The 16,848-nt window shown below is 42.9% G+C and overlaps 1 long non-coding RNA gene across 1 annotated transcript; it reads right to left on the minus strand.

Moving 5' to 3' along the window:
- Positions 1 to 13,448: 13,448 nt before the first annotated feature.
- On the minus strand, positions 13,449 to 15,102 carry LOC124033252. Its single transcript, XR_006838343.1, has 2 exons — positions 15,009 to 15,102; positions 13,449 to 14,908 (listed from the first exon to the last, which is right to left on the minus strand). It is a non-coding gene; the product is annotated as an uncharacterized LOC124033252 (long non-coding RNA).
- Positions 15,103 to 16,848: the final 1,746 nt, after the last annotated feature.

Consider the following 16,848-nt stretch of genomic DNA (forward strand, 5'->3'; position numbering starts at 1 on the left):
TATGAAGGAGAGACGTATAAATATCCTACCTCATCCACGTCCCAGACAACTCACACTGACTCGTGGAACACAACAACACAAACAAGATTTTCTTCTTCTTTCCTTCTCTTTTCTTTTTACGCTGCAGCAGTGAAGTCAATGGCTCTGTGGTCTTCAGTCCTCTGAGGTACATAAAGGTAACACTCATTGGCAAAATGGTTCATTTGAGAAACCATCATCTCCTAAATGATGATATGGGAATGGGGAAATGGAAGAATTTGATCTTTACCCTAAGGAGTCAAACAATCCGTTTAGGTTCATTAACAGCTTCCGCCACAAAGCTGCAGTATACTAGCTACGCTACCTGGGGAACCCACAATGACAGGCTAGTTAGTGTTGTATAGAAATAGAACCACTAGAGTGGCCATCCGCCCATCACAGACCCATTGACTTGAACGGGGATTCGGATTCACATTCTACTGATTGTATTTCTATGGTTAGCCCTTAAGGTGAAACCAACCCCGCATCACTTGACAGTTTTAATACACCTACAATACACATTAGAACAGCTGATGCGATTTCTCCATGGTCAAAACCAACCCGCAAAATCCACCTCGTTATGTCACACCATACTAACTGAATCGTTTGGATATCCTAGTGCGTGATCAGTGATTTAACTAGGATTACAGTTGCTCCAGTTCGGCTATTACCATTCACAGCAGTAGTGCGAACGAATGGTGTGGTGGTGGCAGTGGGCCAGGCGCGAGAAAGAGAGAGAAGGCTCCCTCCCTCTCTCCCTCCCCGCAGGAGGATGCACTACTTCCTGCCTCTCTTCAGCCAGGTGTCGATAGACAGCTTGTAGCTGCTAGGTAGGTGTGATGATAGAGATCATCTGTACTGCTCCACCTTACTCCTCCCTGCTAATGACAAGGAGGCTCGTGAGCCAGGACCACAGTCAGACAGCATGCTCATTTACAAAGCAGTCCCAGGAACCTCATTTTCGTGGAAAGGGGTTTACCTCTTACTTGAATGTAAAATGGGGGGTTATTTTTTATTGACACACAATGTAAACAATGCATGCTCTTGTCGCGTGCACATGCATGCCCACATACGCTAGCACAGCAAAAAATTATCCACATAATCAAACAAATCTAAATGTAATAAAGCACCAGCACACAGAATGGCACAACACAACACATGGCACAGTGGTTAAGGGCTGTGCCACCAGAGACTCTGGGTTCACGCCCAGGCTCTGTTGTAACCGGCCGCGACCGGGAGGTCTGTGGGGCGACGCACAATTGGCATAGCGTCGTCCGTGTCTCATCGCGCACCAGCGACTCCTGTGGCGGGCCGGGCGCAATGCACGCTAACCAAGGTTGCCAGGTGCACGGTGTTTCCTCCGACACATTGTTGCTGTTGCGGCTGGCTTCCGGGTTGGATGCACGCTGTGTTAAGAAGCAGTGCGGCTTGGTTGGGTTGTGCATCGGAGGACGCATGACTTTCAACCTTCGTCTCTCCCGAGCCGTACGGGAGTTGTAGCAATTGGATACCACGAAATTGGGGAGAAAAAAAGGGGTAAAGTTCAAACAAAAACAACAAAAAAAACACAAAAAAACACAAAAGAATATATATGGCACAAGGAAATCAAGAGAGGGGGGGGGTCTATGGAGATGAGGTGGGATGGGCTGAGAGAAGCTGAGGGTGGATTTAATCTGTAGTGGTTGGGACTGAAAATAATATATATCATGTCTAAGCACTATTAATCCAAATGTAATGTGTATATCAAAATAATGCTGTTATGTGATATTTGATATAAAAGTACCATGTATGTCAAAAATGTATTCGTGACAAACATTTATTTTTAACAGAGTTACTTTTGCCTTCTGACGGGGGGGGGGGGTGAATAAATAATAATAATAACAATTACAACTCCAATAATCCAAGAGCGCACAAAATTGCATAACACAACACAACGTAGTTGACACTGACACTATCGACTCCTTCCATTATCATCTCTTTCCACTCAGACAGTCAGAGTTATTTACACAGAGAGCAGGTGCAGCCTCTTAGCTCTGCCTGACACTGCCAAAATCACCAGTGCGTTGTTGGGCACACAGGGGGCAGCTCTCACCCAGCCCTGCCCGAGAATGGCTCTACTAGCTTGGGAGCAGGGACATAGAAGAACCCCTCCACACCACAGACCCCCATGGCAGAGTGGGTCTGAGGACTGAAGCAGAGGCAGACTGAAGACACTGATGGATATTCCCACAGCTTCGTCACTCACTGTAATGGGATCTGTAGCAAAAATCCACCTCAATCCAGATGGTGCAGATGAGTCTGTCTGGGGAGAGTGCATGTAAGTTCCACAAATGGCCTGGCTGGGATCAGAGGGGCTTTTTCAAGATGGAAGTATTGGGCTCAAATGTTCTAGAGCCATTTGGGACGATTGGCTATACTAATTCAAATATTTATTCCCAAAGATGCTGTTACATTTGAAAGTTGCTGTATCGATAAAGTAAATGGCTGTAGTGAAATTCCACAATGATACAGAACACAATCTAGCAATTGACACCAGGGAAACATGTTGGTTTCAGTCCAGAGATCGCAGAGAATCGGGACATACAGGCCACTTTGGCACTATAGTTGTGATATGACAGTCATGCTGGGGATATTGTTATGGATGTAATGCTGTCTGTCTAGCACCAGGGCCCAGAGCCAGATGTATAGCTCTGCCATGACCAGTTGAGACTCCTGTGAGTCTCTCAGAAAAAGCTGTGTTGCCTGAGTTTCAACTGTGTACCAACATCCAATGCCCCAAACTCTGACCGATCCAACTGATCCTAGGCTTTCTCTGCCGCCCAAACGCTCTCTGCTCCTACCTCCAATAAGTCCTCTCACACTAACGTCGATTGCCTCAAGGAGAATGACATAGGGCTGCTACTTATAGATTTCAATATCACTGAAAATGGCAAAAAAAAACATTTGTATTTTTTTCTTACGAGGGCACAAAAGAAGATGACTGTAAGTCCTATGTAATTGTGAGGGGACAACCTCCCTACTGCGGAGGAAACCCTGCATCTGCGTTTGGACCAACAAACATAACACCACTGGAAGTATCCCATATCTAATGTCATAATGGGTTGGATTTGTGGGTAGGTATCTTAAGACAGTGTGTGAGAGAGTCAGAGAGAAAATATATACTTGTGGTGTGTTGGACACGTTCTGGGACACTTCCAATCTTCAGTGTAATGTGAAACCAACAGATGAAGGATCTTAATTTGACATAGTTTGCTACAGTAGGAAAATAATCCTGCAGCAACGGGAAATGTGTATTGTAATTCATGGACATCTTTGTAGGGATTGATATATTTCTCGGTAGGGAAAATCAAGTCTGAAATTTCAAAGTGGAAAATACAAACTCCAGAAGCTTTTTTTAAACCTCAAATGCACTAAAGGTTTTAAATGGCCTGTATTGCAGGAAAGTTCCCCTGCGGCAGGGTGATCAAATTAAGATCCTACATCTGTATGGAACAATAAGGGGTCTTCAGAGCTATCCTAATCCCAGGCAGTCAGAAAGTCCACCCAACATGTTGTCAAAGCATGAGGAATTTATTACTAATGTTGCTCAGCTGCGGCTCAGCTCTTTCCAGTCGCGGAAAACGTGGAAAGAAGCAAAATCATTCATTATCTACACCAGTAACCTTGATCATTCTCAGAATGTTCAGACACGGTTTATCTCCGAGCCGTGCAGTCCCATGGAGACCCTGGCCCTCTCGGCTAAGTCTTCTTGGCCCACACGTCCATTTATAAACCCTGTGGCTTCACAGTGAGGTCACCCACTGACCCGTCCATTGACAGCCAATGGGTTGAAGGATTGGAGAGGGGTAAAGGAGAACAAAGAGGTCCTTGCAGCAGGAGCATATGTACTGTCATACAGAGTCTATAGACCACAGCTTTCATGTTGGGCATCATCACTCTTCGGGAAGGGAGTGGTTTGGTGAGTGGATCTGGACGGGGGGTGGTTTAGTCATTAACTACAGTACAGTACTGCAATGATGATACTGATGGACCAGCTAAGTAGAGGCCGACTGAACTTGCACGGCAGAACAGGTCCCCTTTCATGAATGGTCGGTTACATTGCAAGCCAATTTGTGCTCCTGTCCGAACAACCAAGTTTATCTCTCCCAGTGAGCTTTGCAGGTCATGAGTGGGCAGTTAAGATTCATGGATATGGTGGGGGAGGAGAATAAAACAAACCACCTGGATCCATCTATGACTCACACACTGAGCCGTTTAGCCAGCCTCTCTACTGCTACTCCTACATTCTATTACACTTTATAACTCTGTCAGCCAATCAGGTCAGCCAGTCAGGTGAGGCCCTGACGAGCTGGGAGGAGAGGATGACAGTAATCAAACTGTTGAGGTCATATTCAACATTAGGACGACATCCCCATGCTGCGGTTGCAGTCAAGTGATCCAAACACTGACCCTGGAAAAAAACACATTGAAAACGTATTTTCTCATGTGGCTTATACAGTGGTGTAAAGTACATAAGTAAAAAATACTTGAAAGTACTACTTAAGGCGTTTTTGGGGGTTATACAGTTGAAGTCAGAATTTTACATACACCTTAGCCAAATACATTTAAACTCAGTTTTTCACAGTCCCTAACATTTAAACCTAGTAAAGATTCTCAGGTCAGTTAGGATCACCACTTTATTTTAAGAATGTGAATTGGCAGAATAATAGTAGAGAGAATTATTTATTTCAGCTTTTCTTTCTTTCATCATATTCCCAGTGGGTCAGAAGTTTACATACACTCAATTAATATTTGGTAGCATTGCCTTTTGTTTAACTTGGGTCAAACATTTCGAGTAGCCTTCCACAAGCTTTACACAATAAGTTTGGTCCATTCCTCCTGACAGAGCTGGTGTAACTGAGTCAGGTTTGTAGGCCTCCTTGCTCGCACACACTTTTTCAGTTCTGCCCACAAATGTTCTATAGGATTGAGGTCAGGGCTTTGTGATGGCCACTCCAATACCTTGACTTTGTTGTCCTTAAGCCATTTTGCCACAACTTTGGAAGTATGCTTGGGGTCTTTGTCCATTTGGAAGACCCATTTGCGACCAAGCTTTAACTTCCTGACTGATGTCTTGAGATGTTGCTTCAATATATCAACATAATTTTCCTACCTCATGATGCCATCTATTTTATGAAGTGCACCAGTCCCTCCTGCAGCAAAGCACCTCCCCAACATGATGCTGCCCCCCTCGTGCTTCACGGTTGGGATTGTTTTCTTTGGCTTCCAAGCCCCCCTTTTTCCTCCGAATATAACAATAGTCATTATGGACAAACAGCTCTATTTTTGTTTCATCAGACCAAAGGACATATCTCCAAAAAGTAAGATCTTTGTCCCCATGTGCAGTTGCAAACTGTTGTCTGGCTTTTTTATGGAGCTTTGGGGCAGTGGTTTCTTCCATGCTGAGCGGCCTTACAGGTTATGTCAATATAGGACTTGTTTTACTGTGGATATAGATAATTTTGTACCAGTTTCCTCCAGCATCTTCACAATGTCCTTTGCTGTTGTTCTGGGATAGATTTGCACTTTTCGTACCAAAATACGTTAATCTCTAGGAGACAGAACGCGTCTCCTTCCTAAGCAGTATGACGGCTGCGTGGTCCCATGGTGTTTATACTTGCGTACTAATGTTTGTACAGATGAACGTGGTACCTTCAGGTGTTTGAAAATTGCTCCCAAGGATTAACCAGACTTGTGGAGGTCTACAATTATTTTCTGGGGTCTTGGCTGAGATCTTTTGATTTTCCCATGATGTCAAGCAAAGAGGCACTGAGTTTGAAGGTAGACTTTGAAATACATCCACAGGTACACCTCCAATTGACTCAAATGATGTCAATTAGCCTATCAGAAGCTTCTGAAGCCATGATATAATTTTCTGGAATTTTTCAAGCTGTTTAAAGGCACAGTCAACTGTATGTAAACTTCTGACCCACTGGAATTGTGATACAGTGAATTATAAGTGAAATAATCTGTCTGTAAACAATTGTTGGAAAAATGACTTGTGTCATGCACAAAGTAGATGTCCTAACCGACGTGCCAAAACTATAGTTTTGTGGAGTGGTTGAAAAGCAAGTTTTAATGACTCCAACCTAAGTGTATGTAAACTTCCAACTTCAACTGTATGCACTTTGATTCACTATTTATATTTTTTAACTACTTTTACTTCACTACATTTCTAAAGAAAATAATGTACTTTTTACTTGATACATTTTCTCTGACACCCAAAATCACTTGTTACATTTGTTATGTTTAGCAGGACAGGAAAATGGTCATGCACTTATCAAGAGAATAGGTGGTTATCCCTACTGCCTCTGATCTGGCGGACTCACTAAACACAAATGCATTGTTTGTAAATGTTGGAGTATGCCTCTGGCTATCCGTAAATGTTAAAAACAAGACAACTGTTTGCTTAATATAAGGAATATGAAATGATTTATACTTTTTCTTTGGATACTTTTAAGTATATTTTAGCAATTACATTTTCTTTGATACCTAGGTACAGTTCCAGTCAAAAGTTTAGACGCTTTATACTCATTTAAGGGTTTATCTTAATTTTTACTGTTTTCTACATTGTATAATAATGGTGAAGACATCAAAACTATGAAATAACATATGGAATCATGTAATAACCAAAAAGTGTTCAACAAATCCAAATACATTTTATATTTGAGATTCTTCAAAGTAGCCACCCTTTGCCTTGATGACAGCTTTGCACACTCTTGGCATTCTCTCAACCACCTTCACCTGGAATGCTTTTCCAACAGACTTGAAAGAGTTCCCACATATGCTGAGCACTTGTTGGCTGCTTTTCCTTCACTCTACGGTCCAACTCATCCCAAATCATCATATTTGGGTTAAGGTTGGGTGATTATGGAGGCCAGGTCATCTGATGCAGCACTCCATCACTCTCCTTCTTGGTCAAATAGCCCTTACACAGCCTGGAGGTGTGTTGGGTCATTGTCCTGTTGAAAACCAAATGATAGTCCCACTAAGCGCAAACCAGATGGGATGGCGTATCGCAATGCACCCCCACACCATCATTTTGCTTATTTGAAATGTTCTTGCCATAATATGGACTTGGTCTTTAACCAAACAGGGCTATCTTCTTTGATTTGATTTGATTTGTAATCCACCCCTACCTTGTCATAACACAACCGGTTCAAATGCATTAAGTAGGAAAGAAATTCCACAAATTAATTTTTTACAAGGCACACCTGCTAATTGAAATGCATTCCAGGTGACTACCTCAGTGTGTTCAAACTTTTGACTGGTACTGTATATTTAAAACCAAATACAATTAGACTTTTATTCAAGTAGTTTTTAACTGGGTGACTTTTACTTGAGTCATTTTCTATGAAGGTATCTTTACGTTTACTCAAGTATGACAATTGGGTACTTTTCCCACCACTGGGCTTATAGCACATTATCATATTTTAGTCAGTATCTCGGACTGTGTTCTTCGGATTTCTTTATCTATCTGAAGTCATTCAGTAGTGCTCCTAATTATGAGTTGCCTGCTAGGAAGAGGATCCCTGTGAGCATTGGCTGTCTCATTATCTGGCAGGTAAATCCTGGGCTGGCTGCCTACCGCTGGTTCAGGCTGGCAGCTCTCCAGAAGCATGAGTCACTGACAGATGGTGTGATAGCTCAGCAGAGCCCCAGTCCTTATTAGCTTTGGCAGGGGACCACAGCACACAGCCCTCTCTCGGACTGCGACCCCAATGGCACCTTGTTCACTATTTAGTGCCCTACTTTTGACCAGGGCTCTGGGGTGGGTTAGGGTGGAGAGGGTTAGGTGGTAGTGATTTCTCAATCTGTGCGGGTAAAGTGTTGACTCCTTACAGCTTGTGCGTTTACAGCTCAATTTATCTTTTTTACATTACCATATAATCTCAATGTAATCACATGTGAAATGATGAATAAATACCGATTACACTGCCGAGCTCACAGAATGATGTATTGAATATTACATAACATTCATCATGTGATTCATAGATGCCAGGAGAATTTGAAACCAAAGTAAGCCCGTAAAGGGGTACTACTGTACTTAAAGTAAATTACCCTTTCCTCACAAATGACAGCAATGAACGAACTCAACGTCAAGAAAGAGAAGCTATGACATAAATCACCACGTTTACAGCTAATACTTCACCAACCAGACAACAAACTGCCAATTTTGTTATGGTTAACATCAATTCCTCAACTGCATTGTCAGGACCATTCCATGCATTCTGAATGACAGCAGAATGACAGAGCTTTAAGACTGACAAACTGTCCCTGCAAGCTTGAGCAACTTCCACAATCCATCACGGCTGTCAGTAGCATAGCAGGGGTTGGGTAAATAGTCAGAGGCTCTGATTAATTATAGGCTTAGCAAGAGGAGCTGTCACTCACCTCTACATGGGATTTATGCTATAAAACGCTCTGAACAAACATGAATGAGAACACAGCAGTCAGTGTCATCGTGACTCAGGCTCCAAACAGGCAAGTGAGCACACAGAGAGGACCCGCTGGGCACAAACTACTCCACATGGTTTCAAATGTCATTTGTGGCGTGAAATCTGCGTGGAAAATACATTGGGTTTGTAAAAACTCATCAACTGTTGTTTTGAGGGTAAAATTTCAACCACAGGATTATGTCATCATGGTAACCATATTTCAACACAGACAAACCATGTTGAATGTGTACCTTTAAAACAACGTCAGGTCTTCAACTTAACGTCCACAATCAGAAGAAGAAACAATAGGCTAGGCAGCACCTCCTACTGGACAATGTATCTATCTACAGCTACCCTTTGGTCGCCTTGCATAGCTATGGCATTTATCACTGACTTTTACCAATGTGCTGTCTTGAGAACAAATGTTGAGATACTTCTACTTAAAAAAACTATATAGATTCACAGTTGCTATCGAAGTCTTTCCAAAGGTAGGATAAACAGAGCAAATGAAATGGGACCATACTTTATCACTCATATCATCAATGATGCTATTTAGGCCTAAATAGCATTTTCAAAGTCAATAGCTATTCTATTCACTTCAACCCAGAATTCAACTAAACAAAAAAGTAGACAATACAATTGGGTTTCAAGCTCTGGCTGATTTCAAATGTAATGATATTTAGTGATCTTGAATTGTGTTTGGTTGTCAACATAACCAACGATCAACATTTGAAGGAGATGTGTCTTTTGCTTAGGTAGTTCCATCTGTGTCACTGACTTAGGGTGCGTTCGTAAATTGCCTCCAGTGCGGCTGTTTTCATGTTATCTAGAGAGTTAGTGACTGCAGCTGTCCTGCAGGCAATCATTTCATCATGTTTCTTTGCTGACGTTTACTGACACCGGTCATATTCAACGGGTGTTTTGCGAGTTCATAAATTCATCAGTTATTCTTCGCTCTGGCGCACTCAGACGAGAGCACTCTGAAATCGGAGTCGAATTTACGAACCAGTGCACATGCGCAGATACTGTGTGTGACTGAGTGAGAGCCATGTGTTGCATCTCGCTTATCGCAGCATCTCAATTTCGTTAAGTCTACCTTAAATAACTGATACTACATTTAGTCATTGATATGTTGGATTCACGTCTCAAAAATGTAATCAAATCCAAACTTTATTTAAACTGCAATAGGATGGAATTGTGTTATATTCTTTCATTTAGATTATTGGTTCGTATAGAGACAAGAATCCAACATATACATTTTTAATGTATAGACTAACTGGAATTAAAGTCAGAGGTCAGTGGCACAGATGGAACCATCCAAGCAGAAGATACATCTCCTTCAAATGTTGATATTTGGTTGTTTTGACAACCAAATACAATTCAGTATCACTTTTGAAATACAATAAATAGCCTATTAAGTTGTTGACAAGTTAACAAATTATATGTTGGATTCACGTCTCCAACTAAACCAAAAATAAAAATTCAAGATTGGGATTAAGCCAGTGGCTCAGATTGAACTTTCAGGCAGTAAATATAGCTCCTTTAAATCAAATCAAATCAAATTTATTTATATAGCCCTTCGTACATCAGCTGATATCTCAAAGTGCTGTACAGAAACCCAGCCTAAAACCCCAAACAGCAAACAATGCAGGTGTAAAAGCACGGTGGCTAGGAAAAACTCCCTAGAAAGGCCAAAACCTAGGAAGAAACCTAGAGAGGAACCAGGCTATGTGGGGTGGCCAGTCCTCTTCTGGCTGTGCCGGGTAGAGATTATAACAGAACATGACCAAGATGTTCAAATGTTCATAAATGACCAGCATGGTCGAATAATAATAAGGCAGAACAGTTGAAACTGGAGCAGCAGCACAGTCAGGTGGACTGGGGACTGCAAGGAGTCATCATGTCAGGTAGTCCTGGGACACGGTCTTAGGGCTCAGGTCCTCCGAGAGAGAGAAAGAAAGAGAGAATTAGAGCGAGCATATGTGGGGTGGCCAGTCCTCTTCTGGCTGTGCCGGGTGGAGATTATAACAGAACGTGGCCAAGATGTTCAAATGTTCATAAATGACCAGCATGGTTGAATAATAGTAAGGCAGAACAGTTGAAACTGGAGCAGCAGCATGGCCAGGTGGACTGGGGACAGCAAGGAGTCATCATGTCAGGTAGTCCTGGGACATGGTCCTAGGGCCCAGGCCAGTTGAAACTGGAGCAGCAGCATGGCCAGGTGGACTGGGGACAGCAAGGAGTCATCATGTCAGGTAGTCCTGGGGCATGGTCCTAGGGCTCAGGTCCTCCGAGAGAGAGAAAGAAAGAGAGGAGAAAATTAGAGAACGCACACTTAGATTCACACAGGACACCGAATAGGACAGGAGAAGTACTCCAGATATAACAAACTGACCCTAGCCCCCCGACACATAAACTACTGCAGCATAAATACTGGAGGCTGAGACAGGAGGGGTCAGGAGACACTGTGGCCCCATCCGAGGACACCCCCGGACAGGGCCAAACAGGAAGGATATAACCCCACCCACTTTGCCAAAGCACAGCCCCCACACCACTTAAATGTTGATATTTGGTTGCATTGTCAACCAAACACAATTCAATAAGGGGCGGCAGGTAGCCTAGTGGTTAGAGCGTTGGACTAGTAACTGATAGGTTGCAAGATGGAATCCCCGAGTGGACAAGGTAAAAATATGTTGTTCTGCCACTGAACAAGGAAGTTAACCCACTGTTCATAAGCAGTCATTGAAAATAAGAAATTGTTCTTAACTGACTTGCCATGTTAATAAAAAAATAAATAAAACATCACATTTAGAATACAGTAAATACCCTAAAGTTTAGGATATCTTACAAACTAATGTAATGTTCAACCTTAAAATGAGTAACACATTTTGAGGTTACTGTAACTACACAGGTCTTCTTATGTAATCATATAAAGCTGCATGTTCAAGATAGCGTGCGTAGGTCATCGCAGGTCCGTGGAGATCTTCACAATAGCCGTAATAATCTGTGCAGAATCTCAAATGGCATTGATCACTTGCACAATGTAGTTTTAATATAATCTCAACTGTCATCCAGGTAATTTCATTATGCTATTAGATTAAGCACAGTGATAACACATTCAGCTGTTGTATAAATAAACTGAATATCTGACATTATATTCCCATTTTAACTTTGTTGTGCTTTTAAATGGTTGAAAGCGCAATGATAGACATTTGGGGGACAACTAAATTGAATATCAGATATGGTTTTTCCACTGGAATTTGGTTGTGCTTTTAGATGGTTGGAAGCATAGTGAGAACACATTGGAAATGTGACTAACTTTTGGCTGTCTTTTTGAGTGGGTCGTAATAGGTCGTAATCTCAATGGTCAACGTCTCAACCAAATATCACCCAATTATCCACGTTGGAATAACGAGGTGTGCTCGGCGGAGAAATAGAGAGGAGCAAAAGAAGGAGAACATTTGGACTGATCCTCGGGCACCACTGTCTCTAGTCCTCTCTCTCCACGGACGCAGAAGACGTGCAGTGCAAAGTGTCAAAATAGCACTGTGATATTTCAAAGTTAATGCCATCTCAATTATCAGCTTTGATGATTAGAACATGAATGTCTCTCTACTGATATATTACCAATGTTTATATACATCTCATGGAAACTCCAGTCAGCTATTAGTACTGTGTTTTGATTGGCAAAGTACTCGGCTCAAATGGGATTCCTCATCACACCACACAAAGCCCACAGCTACAAATACTGCATGTGTCTCAACATAGTGTACACGTTTCCTTTCATCTTGAAATGAAGATCTAACATTTTCCAGACTGCACACAATGATAGAGGAATACGCCATCGTGTTCGGTGTGTTCCCATGTTTGCCAAAGCACTGCAGACAACAGAGTGACAGCAGCCATAAAAATGTAATTCAGGGGTGTTTACCTTGTCTCCTGCAGTTATGGGTGGAGCTCTCTCTGGAAGTGGCTACTGTAGTGGAGTGGTGGAGTGTAATATGATCTGGGAATCACTGACTTAACTCAGCTGCTCTTTCCTAGTAGGGGGTTCCCTCCATTTTACTCCAAAATATACTAAGCTCAAACCTTTACTGAGGTCAAGCGTTTAGGGATCAGAAATGTTCAGAGTGACATTCACATACAAAACATAGTATTCCCAATTGTAAAGGCTTCCCTAGTGTGTGTGTGTGTGTGTGTTTTGTTTTGCTTTACCATCTTTTTGGGGACATTTCCCTGGTCCCTACAAGGAAAAAGGCAATTTTAGGCTTACCGGTCAAGTTTAGGGTTAGAATTATGGTTAGGGGTTAGGTTTAGAAGTTAAGGTTAGGGGTCTGGGATTAAGGTTAGGGAAAATAGGATTTTGAATGGGAATCAATTGTTTGGTCCACACAAGGATAGTAAAACAAACGTGTGTGAGCGTGTGCGTGCGTGTGTCAAGGTTGTGCGCTACTGGTACGAAGTCAGGTGCAGGAGAGCAGTGATCAAGCGCACTTTTATTTGGCAACAGCACAAAAGACAGACGCAACTGCGTCCAAAATCCTCCAGCCACAGGTAAAAGTCAATAAGCGCGAAAACACTCACAAATATACAAATGTATGGCAAATACATACAACGGGTCAAAATACGATACCCGGGGGGAAAAACAGTCTGGCGCATCACATTAAACACGTAACAAAACAATTTCACACAAAGACATGGGGGGAAACAGAGGAATAAATACATGCAGTGTGATTAGGGAATGTAAACCAGGTGTGCAGGGAACAAGACAAAACAAATGGAACAATGAGAAAATGGAGCGGCGATGGCTAGAAAGCCGATGACGTCGACCGCCGAACGCCGCCTGAAGAAGGAGAGGAGCCGACTCCGGCGGAAGTCGTGACAGCATGCGTGCGTGCGTGCGTAGGTGCATGCATAGGTGCGTGTGTGAATGAGTGTCTGCACGCGCGTGTCTATAGAGAGAAAATGCACCTCTTGGGCGCTTTGTATTCACAGCAGGTCACACTGACTCATATCTGTCAACAGAGTATCATATTACCCCTACAAAGAATTAGCTCTAAAGATAACCTCCACACCTTCTTGAATAGGAAGACCTGAGTTCAAATACTACTTGGAATCATTGAAATACTTTGAACATTTCCTCTAGCCTGCCTAGGGTCCCCGTTGGGAAACTTTTGCGACTATTCTAATGGTTCCATAGTGCCAGGCAAGCTCAATCAAGCCCTGCTAAAGTATTTGAAATGATATCAAATAGTATTTGAACCCAGGTGTGGTCAGTGGTGAACGTTACCAGGAAGCAGCTGGACACATGCTCAGTGTTTTTACTTTCTCTGTACTTCCCCACCAACACCAATACTTCTAATAACCATATTCCTGTGCAAACACACTCCCCCTCCTAATGTTTCCTTCTTAACAAATCAACTGTACTGAAAGTGTTTCATTGAGACAGCTGCTCTGGGCATCAATGGGGAAAAACATAACACTCCACTTCCAGTCCCAAGAACAATGTGACTCAGTTGACCACCACAGATAGTGTCTCAAATGACACCCTATTCCATATATAGTGCACTACTTCCGACCAGGGCCCATAGGGCTCTGCTCAAAAGTCCTGTAGCACTCTATATAGGAATAAGATGCCATTTGGCACGCACATTAGCCTCCTGAGGCAAAATCAAGACCACCTAGCTGCAATGCAACCCCAGTGGATTCCAGCTAGCTTCAACATGTCTGAGAGAAAGCAAACTGAGACGCCTCAGCACTGTACGCTGGCAGGGGCCTTGCAGGTCATCTCCATGCACATATTGTAAAGCCAGCAGACATCTGCCTCAGTTCTGATCCTTATCTGTGCAATAATGATTTGGTCAGGCCCTAGATGGAAGCTTTGCTTCGCTCCACAAGTAAAAGCTCTTTAAAGATTGAGTTCTTTGTTATGGGGAGTGCAGCAGAATCACAGGAGTGGGGAGTATTGGGGCTTCATGGCTGGTGTTTCATTACATGTGTTTCTTCAATAGCTTGGCCTGGCGCTTGAAAACAGCTTTCCAGCTGAAGTAACCTGGCATTAACAAGTCATTTGTCTGTGATGAGCTCCATATGCAAAAAACGCAGAGCTTCCCATTGGAGAAATAAAATCCGATGTATTTTCTGTCACGCCTCGCATACTGTAAAGCAGCGCAAATATCGAGCGCCTGAAGGAAAACAAATAGCATGTCCTGGTATGAGGCTGTGTATGTTTCTGCTGCTTTCATTGGAATCGCACGAGAAAAAAAGACACCCCAGAAGGTTAGATTTAGCCCTGCATGCTGTGCTGCTAAAGATCTCCTTTTCCCCCCCCCGCTATTTATTTGTCTTTTACGGAGCGTCGCAGAAACACTTTGACTTTATCTTCAGGAAGGGATCCAGCTTGAAACAGGAACCTGTAAAAAAAATTAAAAAATGTTCAAGATTCTCCACCACTCCAGTACAACGGTCCCAAATAATCTCTACAGTCATTATGAGTGAATGTGCCGTGCTCACATTGCAACGGTGCTGCTTGAGCTGAAGTTCAGGGTGGAAGTTGACAAGAGCCCGTGTGCTTTTGTTACTCCTACAGAGCTTTCGTACAGAGCTGAGGAGACAAAACACAAGCGTGTCTTACTGTAACTGCTAAACAAAGCCATTTCCATCTCCAACAACCCCGCCCTGTTTTCACAGTTGACAGTCGAGTTCTGGGCCAGTGGCGCTTCGCTGAGGAAATGACAGGGAAGACGTTTGGGTACACATCCGTCTACCCTCTTTCAAAATGCCATGGTCGAAAACTAGGCAAACAAGATTTCCACTAAAAGGAAATCTGGGAGGAGGAGGGAGGAGCACAGAACTTGTGGATTCGTGAGAGTATACTGATATGAAGAGGAGTTTAAACCTTGCTGGAGTGGAACCTTGGTAAATAGTACCAGAATATAGGCATACATAAGTACAGTGAATACTCTCAACTGCCAACAAGCACTATCCCACTTCTGACACCAGTGTAATGAACTGAAGGAGTAGCATGAGGTCCCTTGTGGGCCACAAATGTACATCTCCTGACCCAAAGACACCCTAACCACAATCCCAATAAGGATATCCCAGTTGGGAGAGATTGTTAGGTGAATATGACTGTACTGTGGTAATGAAAGGTATATTACTGTACTGTAGTATATGTGGCAGTGAAAGGTATATTACTGTACTGTAGTGTATGTGGTAGTGAAAGGGGAAGAGAGGATAGAGTCATCATGGCAGTGGGATGACCCAGAGTTCATTGCGAGACCCCTACTGCTCACCCTTTCATCATGCAGCACAGTTGTTGGTTTAGCTCAGACCCCTCACAGCAGGCGTTGGCAGAGAGGAGAGACTCTCCGAGTGCGTAGCAAAAGAGGATTTTGTTATAGGAAAGAGAGAGAGGTCTGCCTGTGCAGCACTGAGCATCAAAATATACCCTGCTGCCAACCATTCCAGCTCATGCATTACTCCAAACTCTCTCTCCACCTGCAGAGCAACTGTAACTGCCAAGACCAGAAAGAACAAAGTGTTCTGTATCAAATATCCAAAAAGGTAATGTTGAGAGGAACATATACCACAATGAATCCAGCTCTCAATAAGTCATTGTCTCAAACGAACAGATATACCAAACAGACCAGCGTATGGTACGCTCAATTAAGTAAACGACATCAATTGAGTTACATCAAAATCCATATTAAATGTAATTACAGCATTTATCTTTTAGCAGTATCAATAGACCTACACAGATAACACAGACGTAAGCCAACAATGTAATTACATGCTTGAAATCAAGATAAATGCAGCGGCCTCTCCATGGGTGGTCTATTGATGGCAGCTTGAAGCTGAGGCCCTACAGGCAATTAGCATGAGTAGCAGACTGAACATCTCTGCTGTACACATTACTCACAGCTGGCCTCAAGACGTCTCTCAAGCTTCATTCTTAGTTAGGCGCTTCTCAAAAAAGCTAAACAGTGCGAGGAGATCTCTGCGCTGGTGAGCCCTGCTGTGGATTACACTGTTACATTACACCTGGGATCAAATAACATGTGTTTTCCTTTTGAGAGTGTTTGATTGAGCCTTCCAGGAGGGTCTAGATGGGTGGGGTTTACGCTTCTGGAACTATTTCATTGGTTCCATTGCGTCAGGCAAGCTCAATCAAGTGCAGTTAAGATATTTGGAAGAAAACAAGTAGTATTTGAACCCAGGTCTGAGTACATATCCACCTGCTCTTAGCAAATTATTTTGAACGGCGAGCCAGAACGGAAGCATTACTCCCACAGTAGCTACTGTGTTTGTTTGAAGAGTTGTTGCTTAATCAGTCAACTAGGGTTCATTTCTT

This window comes from Oncorhynchus gorbuscha, linkage group LG04 (genome assembly GCF_021184085.1).
Source record: "Oncorhynchus gorbuscha isolate QuinsamMale2020 ecotype Even-year linkage group LG04, OgorEven_v1.0, whole genome shotgun sequence".
Lineage (NCBI taxonomy): Eukaryota > Metazoa > Chordata > Actinopteri > Salmoniformes > Salmonidae > Oncorhynchus > Oncorhynchus gorbuscha.